The 21,276-nt window shown below is 50.3% G+C and overlaps 1 long non-coding RNA gene across 1 annotated transcript; it reads right to left on the reverse strand.

Moving 5' to 3' along the window:
- Positions 1-887: 887 nt before the first annotated feature.
- Positions 888-12,468, reverse strand: LOC131488009 (uncharacterized). The gene is made up of 3 exons (XR_009250049.1): positions 11,237-12,468; positions 11,043-11,163; positions 888-987 (listed from the first exon to the last, which is right to left on the reverse strand). It is a non-coding gene; the product is annotated as an uncharacterized LOC131488009 (long non-coding RNA).
- Between the last annotated feature and the right edge of the window lie 8,808 nt (positions 12,469-21,276).

Genomic DNA, 21,276 nt, shown 5'->3' on the forward strand with positions numbered 1-21,276 from the left:
TATCAGGTTCTGTGCTGGCAGCATGGAGCCTGCTTGGGATTCTCTCTCTCTGCCTCTCCTTCCTCTCTCTCTCAAAATAAGTAAGTAAACTTAAAAAAAAAAAAAAGTTTAATTGTTGTGCAGGCCCAAATCATGGCTACGGCCTGGACTGAGCCAACAGCCCTTGGTCGGTCCCCTATGATCCAGGACTTCCACTCTGCAGTTACTTGTTCCTCCGTCTCGCCCTTCACGTGGGTGCCTCCCCTCCAGGAGGCCTGAGAAAATATTTCCTTTATAGTTTTTCCTTAAACCCTGGTTGATCTTCAACTAGACCTGGATAGGAACCCTTTAATCGTAAATCTCTGGCCTCGGCCCCACCCTGAACTCTTCATTTAATAGACACTGTCCTATAGGGGGCACCTGGGTGGCTCAGCAGTTTAAGCATCCCACTCTTGATTTCAGCTCAGGTCACCGTCTCATGGTTTGTGAGTTCGAGCCCCGAGTCGACCTCTGCGCGGACAGCGTGGAGCCTGCCTGGGATTCTCTCTCCCTCTCTCTCTGCCCCTCCCCACCCCCGAAAAATAGACACCGTCCTATAAGCATGTAAACAATCCCCAGCAGCCCTCCTTTCAAAGGAAGCCCTCACTGTATGTAAACTAACTGGGGGGAAAAAAGGGAGGGGGGGCGCGGAGCAAGCCTTGAGAATCCTTCTGTAGCAAGTGCATTCTCCACACGCTTTTCCAGAAGCCGAAGCGGAAGGAAGACTTGAATTCCTAGCCCCCCGGGGAGGGAGAGACTTCTGCACCACCGGGGAAGGCATGGTCCTCTGCAGGCACTCCCATGAGCCCTCTGCTGGATGGAAGGTACCCTTCCCACAGCCATTCTTTCAGGCCCCCCTCCTTCTCTCACCTGCATTGGGGATGGAGATCGAAACTGCCCTGCTCGGTTGCCAGTTTCCTCGGGCTTAGTCTGGTCCTTGCATCCCAGTGCTGAAGGCTGTGGTGTGTTCTAACAAAGGATAAGGATTATCACAGGCCACTCTTCGGATCGTCCAACCGATTAACATGTCTCAACGGGTGCCTGAAAAACCCCGAGGCCCCAACTCTGCCCCCCACCACATCCCAGCCCGGCCTCCTCCTCCCTCACTTGGACGCTCTGCCTGTCGGAGAGATGACAGAATCTTAAAGGAGTTGGCAAAAACTGAAAGACATCCTTCTGTGAAAGTCCAGTGAACCTCCTACAAGGGGGGCAACGTTATCTAGGGTTCATCAGCTCAGCAGACCGGGTCCCCGTCCACGGGGATTTAAGGTACCATGTAACTCTGAGAACAAGTTGCTGTTGAGCAAAGGGGTGGAAAGGAGGGTTGCGAGTCACCGTCCGCTGAGCATCTTCTCTCTGTCCAGCACTGAGCTTGATGCTGTGGCACAGGAGTTCCAACCAGTGGACTCCACCGGAGGACTTCCTGAAACTTTCTGTGGGAGAGCTCCAACCCTGGGTAACCATCCTGGATGGGGGCTCCCATCGGGAAGGCAGGCCCACCTGGCCACAGGATTCCCTGGCCGATGCCAGGATTCCGTCTGGCGGCAACATGGAAACCAGTCCATGGAGAACACGATTGCTGTCAAACTGGTGAATCTTCTTATTCGTGCTTCCTTTTCATAGATGGTTTATCTCCCTTGCCCCAAGCTTTCAGAGGGATGTTGGGGGCACTTAAAGGGAAGGAAGAAGGGAAGGAGGGAGGGAGGAACAAAGGAAGGAAGGAAGGAAGGAAGGAAGGAAGGAAGGAAGGAAGGAAGGAAGGAAGGAAGGGAGAAAGGGAGAAAGGGAGGGAGGGAGGAAGGAATGAAGGGAGGAAGAAAAGAAGGAAGGAATGAAGGAAAGAATGAGGGAGGAAGGAAGAAAGGGAGGGAGGCAGGAAGGAAGAAAAGAAGGAAGGAATGAAGGAAGGGAGGGAGGAAGGAAGAAAGAAAAGAAGGAAGGAATGAAGGAAGGAATGAGGGAGGAAGGAAGAAAGGGAGGGAGGCAGGAAGGAAGAAAAGAAGGAAGGAATGAAGGAAGGGAGGGAGGAAGGAAGAAAGGAAGCAAGAAAGGGAGGGAAGGAAGGGAGGGAGGGAGGGAGGGAGGGAGGGAGGGAGGAAGGTTGTAATCGTTCAATAGAAGGAAGGAAGGGAGGAAGGAAGGGAGGGAGGAAGGGAGGGAAGAAGGGAGGGAGGGAGGGAGGAACAAAGGAAGGAAGGAAGGAAGGAAGGAAGGAAGGAAGGAAGGAAGGAAGGAAGGAAGGAAGGAAAGAAGGAAAGAAGGAAAGAAAGAAGGAAGGAAGAAATATTCTTTCTGCTGAATGATAACACCAGTGGCATGAAAACTTCCAAGGCTCCTAAAACCTACACATAGATTAATCCGACTGCACCGATTCTTCTTAGTCCACAAATTTTCAAAAATTCTAATAGATTAATCGGGTGTGAATTATTTTAGAGAAACAATCTTGCCTTTTCCATATAGGGTTTGGTTGAGTGAGCATGGAGTGATTCTTTCTATTTGAATTTGTTCAGTTCTCAATTATAAAATGAGACTCAGAAGCAGTCCAAAGAACCACAGAAGAAAGGAATGTTTTTTCTTTCAGAAAGGACTGCATAGTAACGGCAAACACATCAGCCCTTACCACGTGCCAACCACAATTTAAATTGTGTGTTAACCCCTTGTGGCCGCGGTGGAGACAGTAGCTACTCTTAACTTCGTTTTACACAAGAGAAAACAGGCTCAGAGAGTGTGAGTAACTTGCCCAAGGTCACACAGTTCAGAAGTGGCAGAGGTAGGGGGAAAATGTCCAAGCCAAAGTTATTAGAATATCCAAAATAAGGAGTGATCCCTGAAGAAAGTATGGTTCTTAGCTAAATATATAGATCACCTAGCAGCGTCCTGTTGGTGTACCTCGTGGCCAAAACTTGTGCGCTTTAGAAATAACAGAGTAAGGGGCACTTGGGTGGCTCGGTGGGTTAAGTGGCCGACTTTGGCTCAGGTCATGATCTCATGGTCTGTGAGTTCGAGCCCCACGTTGGGCTCTGTGCTGACAGCTCAGAGCCCGGAGTCTGCTTTGGATTCTGTTTTTGTCTCTCAAAAATGAATAAATATTTTTTTTAAAAAAGAAAGAACAAAGTAATATTACTAAAACCAGCAAAATAAAGATCCTGTAGTAGCTGGACTGGATGAAAGGGCAGAAAAGGAATCCCGTTCCAATGCACTTTAGAAAATGGAACAATCGGGGCGCCTGGGTGGCTTAGTCGGTTAAGCGTCCGACTTCGGCTCAGGTCATGATCTCGCGGTCTGTGAGTTCGAGCCCCGCATTGGGCTCTGTGCTGACCACTCAGAGCCTTGAACCTGTTTCAGATTCTGAGTCTCCCTCTCTCTCTGACCCTCCCCCGTTCATGCTCTGTCTCTCTCTGTCTCAAAAATAAATAAACGTGAAAAAAAAAAAATTGGGGGGCGCCTGGGTGGCTCAGTCTGTTGGGCGTCCGACTTCGGCTCAGGTCACAATCTCACGGTATGTGAGTTCGAGCCCCGCGTCGGGCTCTGTGCTGACTGCTCAGAGCCTGGAGCCTGTTTCAGATTCTGTGTCTCCCTCTCTCTCTGACCCTCCCCCGTTCATGCTCTGTCTCTCTCTGTCTCAAAAATAAATAAACGTTTAAAAAAAAAAAAAAAAGAAAATGGAACAATCAAATTTTCAAGTAAATGGCTTTCTGACACAAACTTGCAAAATTAATCTGAAACCATCAAAACAAGTCACAACCCTTAAAATCCTAATAAACCAAAGGAGGAAGCCATTATTCAATGCAGCCTTATTGGAGGCTGGTTCCAACTTGGTTGAAGAGTAATAGAAAAGTCAGTAAATGATTCTTTTTTTTTTTTTTTAATGTTTCTTTTTGAGAGAGAGAGAGAAAGACAGAGCGTGAGGTGGGGAGGAGCAGAGTGAGAGGGAAACACAGAATCCAAACCATGCTCCAGGCTCCAAGCTGTCAGCACAGAAGCTGACGCAGGGCTCAAACCCACCAACCATGAGATCATGACCTGAGCCAAAGTCAGACGCTTAACCGACTGAGCCACCCAGGTGCCCCAGAGTCACTAAATGATTCCAAGCTAGATGTTGTCAGTAACAAAGAACCAGGCCTAGAGAAAACTTACAGGGGGAAGAATCATTTATAGCTGCCATTTTTATATTATCTTGAATACAGAGGTTGAGAAGAATAGAGCAAAGAACACATGGAGTCAAGGTGGGAGTAAGGGAGGGAAATAGACACGAAATTTAAATAGTGTAAAATCCCAAATGCTCTCACAGCTTTTCCTCCTTTTAAAATGCACTTCTTGGGGCGCCTGGGTGGCGCAGTCGGTCAAGCGTCCGACTTCAGCCAGGTCACGATCTCGCGGTCCGTGAGTTCGAGCCCCGCGTCAGGCTCTGGGCTGATGGCTCAGAGCCTGGAGCCTGTTTCCGATTCTGTGTCTCCCTCTCTCTCTGCCCCTCCCCCGTTCATGCTCTGTCTCTCTCTGTCCCAAAAATAAATAAAAAACGTTGAAAAAAAAATTTAAAAAAAAATAAAATAAATAAAATAAAATGCACTTCTCACGATTCGTGGGTTCAAGCCCCGCATCAGGCTCTGTGCTGACAGCTCAGAGCCTGGAGCCTGCTTCGGATTCTCTCTCTCCCTCTCTCTCTGCCCCTCCCCTGCTCTCTCTCTCTCAAAAATAAGTAAACATTGGGGCGCCTGGGTGGCGCAGTCGGTTAAGCGTCCGACTTCAGCCAGGTCACGATCTCGCGGTCCGTGAGTTCGAGCCCCGCGTCAGGCTCCGGGCTGATGGCTCGGAGCCTGGAGCCTGTTTCCGATTCTGTGTCTCCCTCTCTCTCTGCCCCTCCCCCGTTCATGCTCTGTCTCTCTCTGTCCCAAAAATAAATAAAAAAAAAAAAATGTTGAAAAGAAAAAAAAAAAAAATAAGTAAACATTAATAAAAATGCACTTCTCTGTGGAAAACATTGTCCGAGGTGATGTGTGAGCTTGGACAAGATTAAGGTGGGATCCAGCCCATGACACAGCTTCTGATGTACCCGAAGATGGCCCTGATGATAACCTCAAAGTCAAGCAAAGGACAAAACCAGCTGACGTGTTCCGAACTGATTAAAGGAGAAACCCAGAGGCAGAGAACGTACTGCCGCTTGAGACGGACCATTTGACATGTCATTCCGGGACACAGCCGCTGTGCGGCAGGAAGGGACGTGAAGGAAGGCGAGGCTGTGGCACCAAAGAACTCACTGGAGCCGCTTTGAAGACAGATTAAGCATGGAGAAGTGGAGGTCTGCACCCTCCAAGACCCCAGATTCTTGTGTTTTACATCTAAAAGTCATGGGGCAGGGTGGGTACCTGAACGGCTCAGTTGGTTAAGCGTCTGACTTTTGATTTTGGTTCATCGTGATCTCGCAGTCCATAGGATTGAGCCCCATCTCAGGCTCTGTGCGGACCGCACAAAGCTTGCTTGGGATTCTCTCTCCCTCTCTCCCTACCCCTCCCCCACTCACGCTTGCACTCTCTCTCTTTCCAAATAAATATATTTTTTAATTTTCTTAATAAATTTTTTTATGTTTATTTAGTTTTGAGAGAGAGAGAGAGAGAGAAGTGAGCAGGGAAGGGGCAGAGAGAGAGGGAGACACAGAATCAGAAGCAGGCTCCAGGCTCCAACCTGTCAGCGCAGAGCCCGACGCGGGACTTGAACTCACGGACCGCAAGGTCATGATTTGAGCCGAAGTCAGCCGCTTAACCTACGGAGCCATCAAGGTGCCCCGAAAATTTTTTTTTTTTTTTAATTTTTTTTTTCAACGTTTTTTTTTTTTTTTTTTTTTTTTTTTTTAATTTTTTTTTTCAACGTTTTTAATTTATCTTTGGGACAGAGAGAGACAGAGCATGAACGGGGGAGGGGCAGAGAGAGAGGGAGACACAGAATCGGAAACAGGCTCCAGGCTCCGAGCCATCAGCCCAGAGCCTGACGCGGGGCTCGAACTCACGGACCGCGAGATCGTGACCTGGCTGAAGTCGGACGCTTAACCGACTGCGCCACCCAGGCGCCCCTTTTTCAACGTTTTTTATTTATTTTTGGGACAGAGAGAGACAGAGCATGAACGGGGGAGGGGCACAGAGAGAGGGAGACACAGAATCGGAAACAGGCTCCAGGCTCCGAGCCATCAGCCCAGAGCCCGACGCGGGGCTCGAACTCACGGACCGCGAGATCGTGACCTGGCTGAAGTCGGACGCTTAACCGACTGCGCCACCCAGGCGCCCCTTTTTCAACGTTTTTTATTTATTTTTGGGACAGAGAGAGACAGAGCATGAACGGGGGAGGGGCACAGAGAGAGGGAGACACAGAATCGGAAACAGGCTCCAGGCTCCGAGCCATCAGCCCAGAGCCCGACGCGGGGCTCGAACTCACGGACCGCGAGATCGTGACCTGGCTGAAGTCGGACGCTTAACCGACTGCGCCACCCAGGCGCCCCCGAAAATTTTTTTAAAAATAGAAATAAATAAAGGTCATGGTGGAATATGGGGAGAAAACTGATCTGTAACTATTCCTGATTATTACTCACTCCATGTAAAATAGTTACTAAGTAACAGAATACATAGCAATTAAATAGTATTATTACTATACATGTGGTTATGTTACTAATGTGAATCACTCACAATTTCCTGGCCAAGAGGATTGAGCCGAACATTTTTATTCTAACAATGAGATAATGGCTTTTGGCCAACAGATTGGGAAAAAATAAGAGATCTCTGAAAACCAATAAGAGTATTGCGACACCTGGGTGGCTCAATGGGTTAAGCGTCTGACTCTCGGTTTCAGCTCAGGTCATAATCTCAGAGTTTGTGAGTTCAAGCTCTGTATCAGGTTCTGTGCTGGCAGCATGGAGCCTGCTTGGGATTCTGTCTCCCTCTCTCTCTGCCCTCCCCGGCTTGCTCTCTACCTCTTCTCTCTCTCTCTCAAATAAATAAATTAAATTAAAAACCAGTAAGGGTATGGAGTGGGAATGTATGTGGATACAGCCTTTTGGGAAGGCAATTTTGAGTAGCTATTAACATGGGAGGGGCACCTGGGTGGCTCAGTTGAGCGTCCGCCTCCTGATTCTGGCTCAGGTCATGATCTCACAGTTCATGGGATCGAGCCCTGCATCGGGCTCCACAGTGAGTGTGGTGCTTGCTTAGGATTTTCTCTCTCCCTCTGCCCCTCTCCCCTGCTCATAAACTCTAGCGTGCATGCGCTCGCTCTCTCTCAAAACAAACAAACAGGGGCGCCTGGGTGGCGCAGTCGGTTGAGCGTCCGACTTCAGCCAGGTCACGATCTCGCGGTCCGTGAGTTCGAGCCCCGCGTCAGGCTCTGGGCCGATGGCTCGGAGCCTGGAGCCTGTTTCCGATTCTGTGTCTCCCTCTCTCTCTGCCCCTCCCCCGTTCATGCTCTGTCTCTCTCTGTCCCCCCCAAAAAAAAAACGTTGAAAAAAACAAACAAACAAACAAACAAGATAGAAAAAAGTGAAATTTTTGTGGGGAGATGGGCAAAATAAGGAAAAAAAATTAAATCTTTGGAAATGTTCTTCGAGCCCCGCGTCGGGCTCTGGGCTGACGGCTCAGAGCCCGGAGCCTGCTTCGGATTCTGTGTCTCCTTCTCTCTCTGCCCCTCCCCTGCTCGTGCTCTGTCTCTCTCTGTCTCTCAAGACTAAATAAATGTAAAAAAAAAAAAAAAAAAGTTTTGTTTTTTTTTTAAATACCTGCCTTGATGGAGCTTGCATTCCAGTGGAATTTAGGGCAGATCCACTTTGCAGGGAGGGAGGTGACTCTGGGAGAGAGGCGCGGGCCTCGTGGCAGGGCCATGGCATCGATAGGCTCCAGTCATCTCTTCCAGGCCCGGGAAAGAGGAAGAGGAGAGAATGGTTTAAGGCCTCAGGGCAGCCCCGCAGCCCCTGGCTGGCCCCTCACTGAGCACCCTCCACGCCCGCTTCAGCCAGCTGCCCGACTTGGGGTGTCTGTAGTTGGCAGCTGCGGGGCCCCCGCCTGGAGCCTCGTGGAGGGATTGAGACCCAAGTGCGGAAAGAGGAAAGGGTGCCCCCCACCCCGCTCTGGTCTGGCTCAGGAGCTTGTAGCGCCTCGGGGTAGCAGTGAGAGGCCCTCTTCTTCAGGGGGCCCCTTACCGCGAGGATGGCTGCCTGCGACAGAGTGGTTGGAAGGAGGGATAGCCCGGGTGCGGAGAGTGGGGGAAAGGAAGCCAGAGTAGCGAGGGAAGGAGCCCTGAAGGACTGACAGGGCTCCACCGCGGCCAAAAGCAGAGAGGACATTTCCCCTCGTGCGCCATCTGGAACCAGAGCACTGCGGCCGGCAGCCCTTACGGGGCCAGGAAGCCACGTGAGAGCCTGCTGGTCCTCAGCGCCCTCAGTCGCCTTCCTCCTCCCCTCTGTCCCCACACCAGGCCCCCTGGCTTCCAGCTCTGCTTCCTGTCTACACCGAACAACACAGGGAACAGCGTAGGTGAGGTGACTCGAGAGAGGCCTGAGATTTAGAAACTGGAACTAAGCTGATTGTGGGGATCACTTTGCAACGTATATAAATATCAAGTCATTGCGTGGCACACCTAAAACTAACACAAGGTTATGTGTCAATTATATCTCAATAAAGCTAGAAAGAGAAAAAATGGAACTGAGGTGGTGGTTTATCCAAGAGACTAACAGTAGAATTTAAGGGGGGAAGGTTAAGAATGTAAGGTCTATACCCCAGAGCAACCTGCATTTCAGAGGGACAGCGAGGAGAATGTCCATGGTAAACACAAAGGAATGACTCACTAACAGTGAAATTGCAGACATCCTTGATGAGCCAGTGGGAAGACATTTCAGGCCAGGGTGGGTCTTTCCTGAGGCCTTCAAATCACACCTTATAGACACTAGGCTGCCCCACCTGAACCCTGGCCCAGCCAGCTTCCCTGTCAAGCCAGTTCACACGGGCGCTGGAAGGCTGAGATAATCTGATTGGCCAGGAGATTCATGTTTGCTGTGGAAGCCTGGCTTTGTTAATGATCAAAGTCAGGTTTCAACCTGTTCCTCCCAAACCTACGTGCAGTCCCTCATAGAGCCCGACACAGGGCATGGTGAGCAGCTTTGCAGAGCCCTCATGGTTTATAAAATCCAAGTGAGTTTTAAACTGCTCAGTAGTGGATACTGGAAATCAGGCTGGCTAAAGAACCACCTCCATCTTGTCTATTTTCCACTTAAAATTTTTGTTTAATGTTTATTTATTTTTGAGAGAGAGAGAGAGAACAAGTAGGGGAGGGGCACAGAGAGAGGGAGACACAGAATCCGAAGCAGGCTCCAGGCTCTGAGCTGTCAGCACAGAGCCCGACGTGGGGCTCGAACCCACAAACTGAGATCATGACCTGAGCCACCCAGGCCCCCCTATTTTCCACTTTAAATTAGGAGAATCAGCTGGAGCGTTCCTAACCCACCAATTCACATATCCTCTCGCCCTCAGCTGGGGAGTCCTTCCTCCCTCCAGGGCCCTGCTGTCTGTAGGTAAGGAGCCAGCACAAACACCCAGTCAGCTGCCAAAGGACAAGTCTGTGTTGGGCTGGAAATGGGATCTCTTTCTTGACAAATGGCCATCGCTAAAACACGCTGCACCACACGAAAACACACAATTGCATACCACTTCCCCAGGAGGTTTCTGATCTCAACGCCTCAAAATCTACTTCCTAGAAGGGCTTTGCCCAAACCTGAGAAAGATAAACACGTTCACCACACTCCGGCCCTGCTGTCCTCGAAGGAGGCTCCGGAAGGCGTGCGTGTGAGCGCCGTGGGCAGGGGCACCGCAAACGCTTTTGTGCGCTCACATGCCTGGACGTCACAGCCAAGTGCTTCCCGGCAAAATACACAAGGGCTTTGTCTCATTCTGCAAAGGTCTGCACTGGCAACGGGGCCACTGCCGCTGTGTTTGTCCAGCTCAAAGGGGAGAACGGCAGGGTGGGGGTGACGCCGTTTGTCGCCACAAAGAGAAGGGCAGCCCCACCTTGCTTCAGGTGGAAAACACAACTCTCCACATCCTGGCTAGGCTTTCCGGTCAAAAATTTCACTAGGAAGGAAGGGAGGGAGGGACCAGAAGGAGGAGGGGGGGGGGGTGTGCAAAAGAAGGCGCTTTCTTTGTATTACTCTCTGAGTAAAACAAAGCCTGGTCGGAACGCTCAGAATCTCATCAGAAAGACATTTTTTTCTTTTTAATTAATAAAAACAGGAGCGCCTGGGTGGCTCAGGCAGTTAAGCATCTGACTTCAGCTCAGGTCACGATCTCACGGTTCATGGGTTCGAGCCCCGCGTCGGGCTCTGTGCTGACAGCTCAGAGCCTGGAGCCTGCTTCGGATTCTGTGCCTCCCTCCCTCTCTCTCTGCCCCGCCCTGTTCTGTCCCCCGCCTCTCAAAAATAAAATAAATATTATAAAAATAAATTAATTGGGGCACCTGGGTGGCGCAGTCGGTTAAGCGTCCGACTTCAGCCAGGTCACGATCTCGCGGTCCGTGAGTTCGAGCCCCGCGTCAGGCTCTGGGCTGATGGCTCGGAGCCTGGAGCCTGTTTCCGATTCTGTGTCTCCCTCTCTCTCTGACCCTCCCCCGTTCATGCTCTGTCTCTCTCTGTCCCAAAAATAAATAAAAAACGTTGAAAAAAAAATTTAAAAAAAAAAATTAAAAAAATAAAAGAAAAAAATAAATAAATTAATTAACTTTTTAAAAATAATCATTGGGAACAGAAAAATCAAAAGTCAATTCCCAGACTCAGGCAATGAGTCACGTTTCAGATGCCAGCCACCGGTTTTGGAGCAAAGTGATCAGATTTAGGGAGCCCCTCCTCCTCGCTTCAATTCTTGGTCATCAGATCCCCGCTGCAATTCTGGTGGGGGCCATCTGGAACCTCCCCCCAGCCCCACTCCTCCTCTCCAACCAACCCCCTGCAGGCCTCATCCGCATTCAGCATCCCCCTCTGCCCTCTGCAACCACTATCTCACCTCCTGGGTCTCCAGGCTTTTCTTTTACGTCCTTTCCCACCCCAAAGAGGCAGTCCCGCACACAGGCAAGGTGTGGATTTTGAAGTTTGCTGACTGACGGGCTCCACGCTTCCCATCCTTGCTGAAGTCAAATCAGACTCATCAACAGCTCAAGGAGAACAGCTGATTTGCAAAACCCCTTAGCAGTAACTTACCAGAGAACCAGTTCTGGTGTGTGTTTCTTTTGTTGATTTTCTAGGTTTTGTTTTGTTTGTTTTTGTTACCCGAGTAGAGGCTGATGGGTTGGAGATAGGGTGGAGATCGGGGAAATACACAAGAGTGGGCAGCCGAACAACTGGAGTTCATGTTGCTAAGGGGAAGTGTATGAAGTGACAAAATAGCGATAGAAGGGCTTACTGAGTTTCTGCCGTGTGTTGTGTGCCTGGCACTGTGCCGGAGCTGTGATGCTGAACAAGCAGGCTGCATCCCTCCCTCACAGAGCTGACAGTCTGACGGGGGAGGCAGACAGACAAGCAACTCGTCACCGGTAATTTAGTATGAATAATGCTGAGAACAGGAAGCTACAGACCAGCACGAATGCACAGGCACGTGGGGGGTGTGGGGTGGGGGCGGGGGGTAGGGAAGAAGAATCCCAGGAAGAAATGCCGCCTAAACTGAAATCCAACCGATGGGGAAGAGAAACCTGCTTAAAAGTCAGGGGGCTGGAGACAGCAGGGAATGTTAAAGAGCACTGGAAACAGCTGCGTGTGGCTCAGAGGCCAGCTTGAGGCTGCCGGGGTTGACAATGGCCAGAGTGAAAAGCAGGGGAGGGCTTGGGAGACCACGGAGCCAGAACACGGAAAGGCTGAGACAGACACAGTGCTCAGAGCCACCTCCAAGACCTTTTCCTACCTGCGTGAACCTGCCTGTGGCTCAGGCCGTCTCAATAAAGCATTCCTATTCACTCTTATTTAGTGAGAGCTCATCAGATACCCGTGAACACAGAGCAAGAGTCCAGTCCATGTCTGAACAGAGTAAGCAGGAGACACGCCCCGTTCCCCATGTTTTTTCCTGTACTTGCTTCTGCAACCAGAAAAAGACTAGCAAAGGTCCTCCGTGATGACGTAACAAGGATACGGCAAGCAAGCTTCGTGGGACACACAGGATCCAACCATTTCCCCTGCAGAAATGGTCAAACACCGAAAGTGAATGTGTTTGCAGGATGTAGTGTGCAGGCTTCCCACCCAGCTTGCAGGCAAGGTCGGGGATCGCTCTCTGGGGGCAAGAACCCTAGTCATCCAAGGTGTTTATTTCCTTTCGGTAAACAGTAATGTGTAATTTCCCATTTCTAGGGACAATGATTACTTCAAACAAAGGGCAGTCACCAAAAGCAGTATTTAGGAGGGAGCGGTTTTCCTCCATAAGAGGGACTGAAGTTCAGTGGGGATTAAAAAAAAAAAAAAAAAAAAAAGCCCTTGGCTAAAAAAAGTATTAATTTGTCTCTTAGATCTGATTCAAATGCAAGTGATTTTTGGAAACCCAGGGTGTCCAAATACAGAAAGAAGAGCAAAAAGCCACCTCCTCCCCGCCCGGGGCCTCCTGGATTACCAGCTCTGACCCCCTGCCCCGAGTGGGGTGTGCTCACCTTGGCACTCCTCCTTCCCCACAGCTAAATTCCTAGAATTTATTTTCTAGGAATTTAGACAATCTGCAATGGCTGCCTCCACTCTCTCACTTGACCTCCCTAATCTGCCTGAAGGGCCCACTTGAAATTCAAGTTGTGAACTGAGCTTGCACTGTTACAAGTAGAAAATGCCCGGTCATTATTCCATCCTGTCTGTTCTCATTCCAACCCTCCCCACCGCCTGGCCACTGGACACAGAGGATAGAGGCCAGGATGGCTGCCGTGCCCCCGGGGGAAACCACACACTCAGGTGAGGATACAGAGCCCAGGCCACAGGCTGAAAAGGCCAGAGGTTGTTAAAAGCCGGGCCAGGGGCGCCTGGGTGGCTCAGTCGGTTGAGTGTCCGACTTCGGCTCAGGTCACGATCTTGCGGTCCGTGAGTTCGAGCCCCGCGTCGGGCTCTGGGCTTATGGCTCAGAGCCTGGAGCCTGCTTCCGATTCTGTGTCTCCCTCTCTCTCTGCCCCTCCCCCGTTCATGCTCTGTCTCTCTCTGTCTCAAAATAAATAAATGTTAAAAAAAAAAAAAAAAAAATTAAAAAAAAAAAAAAAAGCCGGGCCAGAGTGGAGACCTCAAGACAGGTAGGGGTCAAATGCCCCCCTATGACCCTGAAAGCTGAGCGCTCAGGGCCCCAGTGGGGAAAACAAGACCTACCTCTGCTGCTTGTGAGGCTTTGCTAAAAGGCTCTCCTGTCCCCAAATACCTGGAGCTGGCCCGCCCATCGGTCTGAAATAAACACCTTAAGGGACCCATCCCTGGAGCCCAAAAGCCCCCTTTAAAAATTTTTTTTAATGTTTATTTGTTTTTTTAAAGAGAGCGCAAGCGGGGGAGGGGCAGAGAGAGAGGGGGACAGAGGATCTGAAGCAGGCTCCTCCCTGACAGCAGCGAGCCTGAGCCCCATGCGGGCGCTCAAACTCATGAACCGTGGTGAGATCACGACCGGAACCTAAGTCGGACGCTCAACCGACAGAGCCACCCAAGCGCCCCAGCCCTCTTTTTTTTTTAATTAAATTAAATTAAATTTAATTTAACTTAATTTTATTTTATTTCATTTTTTAATATAATTTATGGTCAAGTTGGCTAACATACAGTGTATAGAGTGTGCTCTTGGCTTGGGGGATAGATTCCCGTGATTCATCACTTACATACAACCCCCAGTGCTGATCCCAACAAGTGCCCTCCTCAATGCCCATCACTCATTTTCCCCGCCCCCCTCGCCCCCACCCAAGCAACGTTCAGTTTGTTCTCTGTGTTTAAAAGTCTCTTAGGGTTTGCCTCCCTCCCTCTCTGGAACTATTTTTTCCCCTTCCCTTCCTCCACGGTCTTCTGTTAAGTTGCTCAGGTTGCACATATGAGTGGAAACATACGATATCTGTCCTTCTCTGACTGACTCATTTCACTCAGCATAATACCCTCCAGTTCCATCCACGTTGCTGCAAATGGCAGGATTTCATTCTTTCTCATTGCCAAGTAGTACTCCATTGTATATATAAACCACATCTTTTTCATCCATTCATCAGTTGATGGGCCCAGCCCTCTTCTTAAATGTAAATATCCTAAGTATTAACATCTATGGCGCAGTCACTCTCCAACACAGCATTTCTTGAGGGAAGTCTGGCCTAAGGAAAGAGCTAGCGTCCCTCCGTCCCTCGTCCCTCCTCAACTGGGTAAGGAGGCCAGCTCTCCTGGAAGCCATTGGAGGTGTGGCCTTGGCCTCCAGTACCTTCCTTCTGAACAGCCCCTCCCCAGAGTCTTCTGTCCCCAATTTCCTACCAACGGTGCCCCTCCCCCAGTCCCAGCCAGCCACCATCGCCACCTTCGCAGCAGCCCTGAGGTGGGTAAAACTCAGCCTGGCAAAAGGTCCACGGACGGAGGATGGCCTGGTGACTGGCAAATCGACAGAACGGGGTGGGGTGGCAGATACTCCCTGGATCTGGCCCTCTCCCCTCTGCTTTCCTCCCTCTCTCCCCTCTACTGCTCTGGGATGCAGAGTTGCTTTGGGAGGCTTTTACTCTCTGGACACTGGCAGGCCCCGTGAGTACAGTATGGGGCGGGGGGGGGGGGGGGGGTGGAATGGGAGTTGGAGGGCTGAAGGGTGTCATATGGTTTGGGGCTGAAGCAAAAAACAGAAGTTAGGCTGGAGTTTGGGGGACAAAGTGACATTGCATGTTTGCTGTTTTTGAAGTTCTTTTGGGGAGCCAAGAGAGGCTTATGGAGATAGGAAGCGAGGCTAAGCTGCCCCTTTGCTTGCTCCCCGTGCGTTATCTCTTCTCACCTCCCCTCTACATGCACTTTCACGCTCCCTGCTGCTCATTCCAATCTCCCTCCTCCCCTCTCTCCTCCTAGCTCTTTGCTCCTCCCAGCTGCCTTCCGGCTCCAGGCCCCCCCCCCTCCCCCGGGCCCTGCTCTTCTGTTTTCCCTATAGATTTTTGCTTCCTTCTTCCCTTGAGCCCCCATCATCTCCAGAATAAAGGGCCAATGGTCCCAGTTGGTGGGGACCTCAGTTCCCTCCCCTGGGGTGGGGTGCGGGCGGCGGGTGGATGGGGCTGCTGCGTCTCACCCTGGAAGCAGGGAGGTCCTCACAGCGCAGACTGTTAGCAAGTCTCCGGTTCTAATTGGCCACAGCCCTGGAGCCATCAGGGCCAAAGAATAAAAAAGGGAGGCTCTCTCCACAGTCGAGAATTACTCTGTTCTGCCCCCAACTCTTCTCTGAACCCCCCTCACATTGCCTGGCCCACCCTCCCCTCCACGCCCCAGAGAGGGAGGTCAGCCCCACAGGGCCCCAGCTGGCCAGAGGGCTGTGCGCAGGCCTTGGCCTGCATTCCCACTGCTGTGGGGCAGCAAGGCCAAGGCCGCTGGCTGGAGCCAGCCCAGAGGTTTCCATGCTGCCAGGACAGCGATCAGGGACAGGGAGTGGGGCTACTTATAATGCAAATGCTTTGATTATAGTTACTCCCTTGTTTATCATCAGCCTGGAAGAGGGAAGACTCCGGAGAGGAAAAGACCCTGGGTAACACTGAGCAGGAGCCGGGCTGGCAGCAGCTGAGGGGGCTGAACCACTTTGCTTGAGGCCCGGAGTCTCCCTCCTGCTTCCAAAATGGGCAAATTGATTAAGAGCCTTTTCCTTTCCTTTCTGGGCTGGACCAGAAACCAGCTAAGCTCCGTGGTCTTGAATTTCGTTCCAAGTTCCCCACCCTTCTCTTGCTCCCCCCCCCAACCTCCCCACACACTTCACCTTCCACCTCTTCCTCCTGTTCCCTTTGCTGCACTGTGTACCCCACAATCCTCCCCAGACCTTGAAACAGTTATAGACTGTTTTTAACACATCTCTCCCATAATCAGAGCAAGCAGAAAGCACGGCCTTCTCGGTCAGACCAGACCCAGTTTGAATTCTGCTACATTCTAGCTGTGTGACCCTGAACACTTTGCTTAACCTCTCGGGGCCTCTGTCTGCCTGTAAGTAAGAAAAAGAGTACCCACTTCTTGGGGTTGTTGTTAGAAGTCAAAAGAGACAAAAAGCATGTACAATCATATAGAATGCCTAACACAAAGTATTCAAGAGTAATCACTAACACATAGTTTTTCCTTTATGCCAAACACATTGCAACGCTAGGAGAGAGAGGTACCATATCATCCCTATTTTATAGAGTAGGAAACTGAGGCACAGAGAGGTTTAATCCCTTGCCCAAGATCATACGGCCAGGAAGATAGCTATTATTATTATTATTCCCCTACGAGACAATAAGCTCACTGAGGAGAGAGGCTTTGCACATATGTATCTAATATCTACTTTAGGGATGTCGTTGAAAGGTCAAGGCCCTACAAATTTCAAGAGACATCTTCCATTTCCTAAAACCTCCCCAGAAAAAGATCCCCAGTTTCCACAGGGAAACAGCAATAGCATCATGGGAAAAGGTGGGTGGGGGGGGGGGGGGGGGAAACACAATTTTTTTTAAGTCAGAAGGTTTGCATTGACCTATCGGAGTCACATATTCCCAGCTCTGTGAGTTGAGACTGATGGCTTCACCTCCCCTAACCTCACCTTTTTTTATGCCTCCTTGCCCACAGAGCTGAGAGCCCGGTGTGAGATCTCAAGTGATAAGGCACTTTGTGGACTGGAATGTCCTGTCCAAAGAGAGGGGTTTTTCATTCTTAACCCTTCCCAGCCCTTGGCCCCCTTGCTGGGAAGCGGTTCCATTAAGGCCAGGCCTCTCGAGTGTGTGGTGGAAAATAACAGAGGTTTTTTAAAGGGAACTGAAACCGCACTCCTCAGCGGAATGTTCCCCACACATTCGCTGTGGCCCATGACGGAGTCTCTACATTCAGCTTTGAGAAGCGCTTGTGGGTCCCGGCTGCCGGCCACCGCAGGGCTATTCAGAGGCTGGTAAACAGCACATGGCATTCTCCGCCTATGGCAAGCATTCATGCACCGAATTCTTTGTCCTCGTGAGGAGAGACAGAGAGCTACTCTGTGCTGCAAAACCAGAACCCCGTTTGCAAAAGCCCCGGCCGGAGAGCACGCCAAGGCTGGGGCCCACATGCCACCAAGCCCTTGTGCGCTTGCGAAATAAACTTGCCCGAACTTGGACTTCTCTCAAAAAAAAAAACTTGGGTTAACTTGTTAATTCCAAAGGGAAAGCATGGCACTGTTACCATGGAGAAGCTTGGCCATCTGCTCCTTAATCAAGAGCTCCAAGTCCTGCGGGTCCTGAGAAGCGATCCCACACCGCTTCCGTGGTATTCCTGCCCCCAGTGCATAACCCGAATCTAACCAAGAGGGAAACAAACATCATCACACAAACCCAGGCCGAGGGATGTTTCTAGAGGACAACCAGCCCCGCATATTAAAAAAATATTAATGTCGCCCCCCACCCCCTGGGTGGCTCAGTCAGTTAAGCGTCTGACTCTTGGTTTCGGCTCAGGTCATGATCTTAGGGTTCATGAACATCATCGGCTCTGCCCTGACGGTGTGGAGCCTGCTTGGGATTCTCACTCTGTCCCTGTGTCTCTGCCCCTCCCCTGCTCTCTCTCTCTCTCTCTGGCTCTCTCTCAAGAATAAATAAATTAAAACTTAAAAAAATACATGAAAATCTTTTTTAAAAAATATCAGTGTCATGAAGGGCAACGAAAAGCTGAGCACCTGTTCCAGATTGAAGAAACCAGATGGGAGAGACCAGGAGAACTGAATGTCAGGTGGGATTGTGGACATGGGTTGAAACCAAAATGGGAATAAAGACCTTGGCAAAAGGCAATGGTTGGGCAGTTAATAAAACTTACAAATGGACTGTATGTCAGATAATATTTTACCAGTGTTTTCTTTTAATTTTTTTTAATGTTTATTTATTTTTGAAGGAGAGAGACAGAGCGTGAGCAGGGTAGGGACAAAGAGAGAGGGAGACACAGAATCCAAAGCAGGCTCCAGGCTCCAAACTGTCAGCACGGAGCCTGACGCAGGGCTTGAACCCACAAACCGCAAGATCATGACCTGAGCTGAAGTCGGACACTTAACCGACTGAGCCGCCCAGGTGCCCGTTATCAATGTTAAGTTTTCTGAATTTGCTGATTGTATTGCGTTATTAAACAGGATGTCCATGCATGCTAAAGTATTTGGGAGTAAAGGGTCGTGGCGTCTGCAATTTACTCTCAAACGATCCAGCAAACCTGATGCTACTGATAACCTGTACATAGAGAGATTAAAACAAACGAGGTAACATTGGTAAAAATCTAAGTGAAAGGCATATGGATTATCCTAGGTATCGCTCTTGCAAGGTCTCTGTAGGTTTAAAGTCAAAATAAATACACTTTAAAAAAGAAAAAAAAGGAACATCGGGGGCGCCTGACTGGCTCAGTTGGAGGAGCATGCGACTGCTATCTCAGGGTCGTGGGTTTGAGCCCCGCGTTGGGGGTAGAGACTGCTTAAAAACAAATTTTTTTTTTAAGTCAAATAAATAAACGAAAACGCCCCAACCGACAAAGAAATAAAGGAACATCAGTTACATGCACAGCTGCATCTCCCAGATACTAATTCACGTCAGCTAATGTGCAAGGGCAGGGCGATGAGAGCCAGCAACATGCTAAGTCCCAGTGGAACACTGGAGACATAGCAGAAATTCACTAAAGACATAGCAGTAATTCACTAACGCTGCTATTGCTGGAAACATTTGATCCAACCTACCAACCTCACTGGAAAATTAGTTACATTATATTATAATCACACCTTGCTTTTGACCCCAAACAGTTCCACGCACCTAATTAACCTTACTTCTGAAAGGATCATAAACAGCTAGAACTGGCAGCAGCCTTCAAGAATGCAAGCCTGAGCCATGTTACAAATGAGGAAACCAAGGCTGAGAGAGGAACCTTAATGTGCCCAAGGTCGCGGCTAATCCCATTTACTCCCAGGCCAGTACTGCTTTCCAGGCTCTGTCCTGAGAACCCTGGAGTATCTTCCCCCAACTTTTGGCTATTTGCAAAACTTCACGACAAGAAGACTTGTGTTTCCCCAAGGGGGAAAAAAAATTTTTTTTTAATGTATAGGTGACATTGGGAGCCTTTTGAAAAGAGAGGGAACAAATATATTTTTTTAATGTTTATTTTTGAGAGAGAGAGAGAGAGAGAGAGGCAGAGTATGAGCAGAGGAGGGGCGGAGAGAGAGAGAGGGAGACACAGAATCCGAAGCAGGCTCCAGGCTCTGAGCTGTCAGCACAGAGCCCAACGCGGGGCTGGAACCTACAAACTGCGAGATCATGACCTGAGCCGAAGTCAGACGCTTAACCCACTGAGCCATCCAGGTGCCCCTAAGTGTGTTCGTTTAAAACAAAAATTGTCCTAGTACTTTGTGATCAAATACATCCCATGTGATGAGGGCTAGTTTCAGAAACCTCAAAATACAGAAATTCAAACTTGCCTAACAGAAAAATGAGAGGATTGGGACATTGTCCTGATTATCCTTTACCTGTATCTCCCCCTTCAGAGCCCTTCTGCCTGCCCTCTGCCTCCCGGAGGTTCTGTGCCTCCAGGAGGCTGACCCCTTCACCTGCAACACCTAGACTCACTTACCCTCCAGGGAGAGGCACCATAAGGAGGAAAGGTCATCTTCCTGTTGCCCATGACCAGCACTTTCCAGCAAATGCTACGTCCTTTGTGACCACAGCTCCTGCCGGTGGACCCTCCTCTGCCTCCAGCTCACACTGGGTTCCAAGGAACACCATGTCTTCCCCAAGCCCCTCCAGGCCCCTGGGCGATACCAGCTTCCTGCTGTCCGTGTTCCCGTCACCCCCCGTTGGCTCCTCTGTTCCTGCCCACTATTCCTTGAACAGTCCCTTTTCTAATCCTCTATGATTGAACTAATCTTCAAGTGGAATTTTGTTTCCTGTAGGGACCCTGACAGATTGAGAAATGAGTTTGCGTGAAAGCAAAACATTTACTGCCATTTGTGAGCACGTGGTGCATTTCCAAGTCATTCTATTTTTGAAATGTCCCCTTGGCCAGTCTTTCCACCCACTGTCACACTGCCTAAAGCAAGGTACGAGGTGAGGCTGTGGTCCGCGGGGCGCTCGGTGCATCTCCGAGCAAGGACCTTGGGGAGACCAGCCCAGCCCCTCCCCGGTCTCCTGATGCCACCAACCTCCTCCCCCCCTTCTGAGTGTAAGACCTCCCGAAGGACCGTGCAGGACTTTGGGGACTCCGTGAAGCATCCTCATCAGGGACTGAGAGAGGGCAGGGGCGAGTGGCAATGAAGGTTTCCAGCAGAAGAGAGGGAGAGTGGGAAATGAGAGGCGCTGGCGGGCAGGCAAAGCAAAGCCAGATGAGATGGGTCCCCCGACATGTACCTCCAGCCCCCAGCACCTCCTCCACGCTGCCCCTTCTACTGTAACTGTCACCACAGGAGGGAGGGCTCCTGTTCCGAGGCCACCGCCTCCAGCCTGGGTCTGCCGTCAAAGAGGGCGGCTGAGAGGTTTCTCACGTTTCTTTTAAATGTCTTATTTATTTTGGGGGGTGCCTGGGCGGCTCAGTCGGTTGAGCATCCGACTTCAACTCAGGTCATGATCTCGAGGTTCCTGGGTTCGAGCCCCGCATCGGGCTCTGGGCCGACAGCTTGGAGCCGGCAGCCTGTTTCGGATTCTGTGTCTCCCTCTCTCTCTACCCCTCCCCTGCTCGTGCTCTGTCCCTCTCTTGTCTCTCAAAAATCCATACATTTAAAAAGACAAAAAAATAAAAAATAAAGAGATGGCAGGCCTGTAACTCAGAGCCAGAGAGAGCCCTTTCTACCACTCCAGTAGGTCTTATTTTCCATTCCCATTGGTATCTTCTTACCCATTCAGAACCATTTCTAAATCGTGTATTCGTATCTGAGGATGGAAAGCGGGTGGGTGGGTCCTGGAGCCCGGGCGGCCAACGTGCCAAGCCTCTCTTGATTACTCGCAGCCAGCCTCACCCGGAGAACCAGGCAACGAAGACTTCCCTCAGCCACTGATGAAACGAGCTAGTCCGCTGGATGGACTGAGTCTGAACTATCAGGGCTGGGTGTGCAGACTTCATACTCCCGACACAGAATGCAAAGGCACAAGGCA

Source organism: Neofelis nebulosa, chromosome 10 (assembly GCF_028018385.1).
Source record: "Neofelis nebulosa isolate mNeoNeb1 chromosome 10, mNeoNeb1.pri, whole genome shotgun sequence".
NCBI classification, from domain to species: domain Eukaryota; kingdom Metazoa; phylum Chordata; class Mammalia; order Carnivora; family Felidae; genus Neofelis; species Neofelis nebulosa.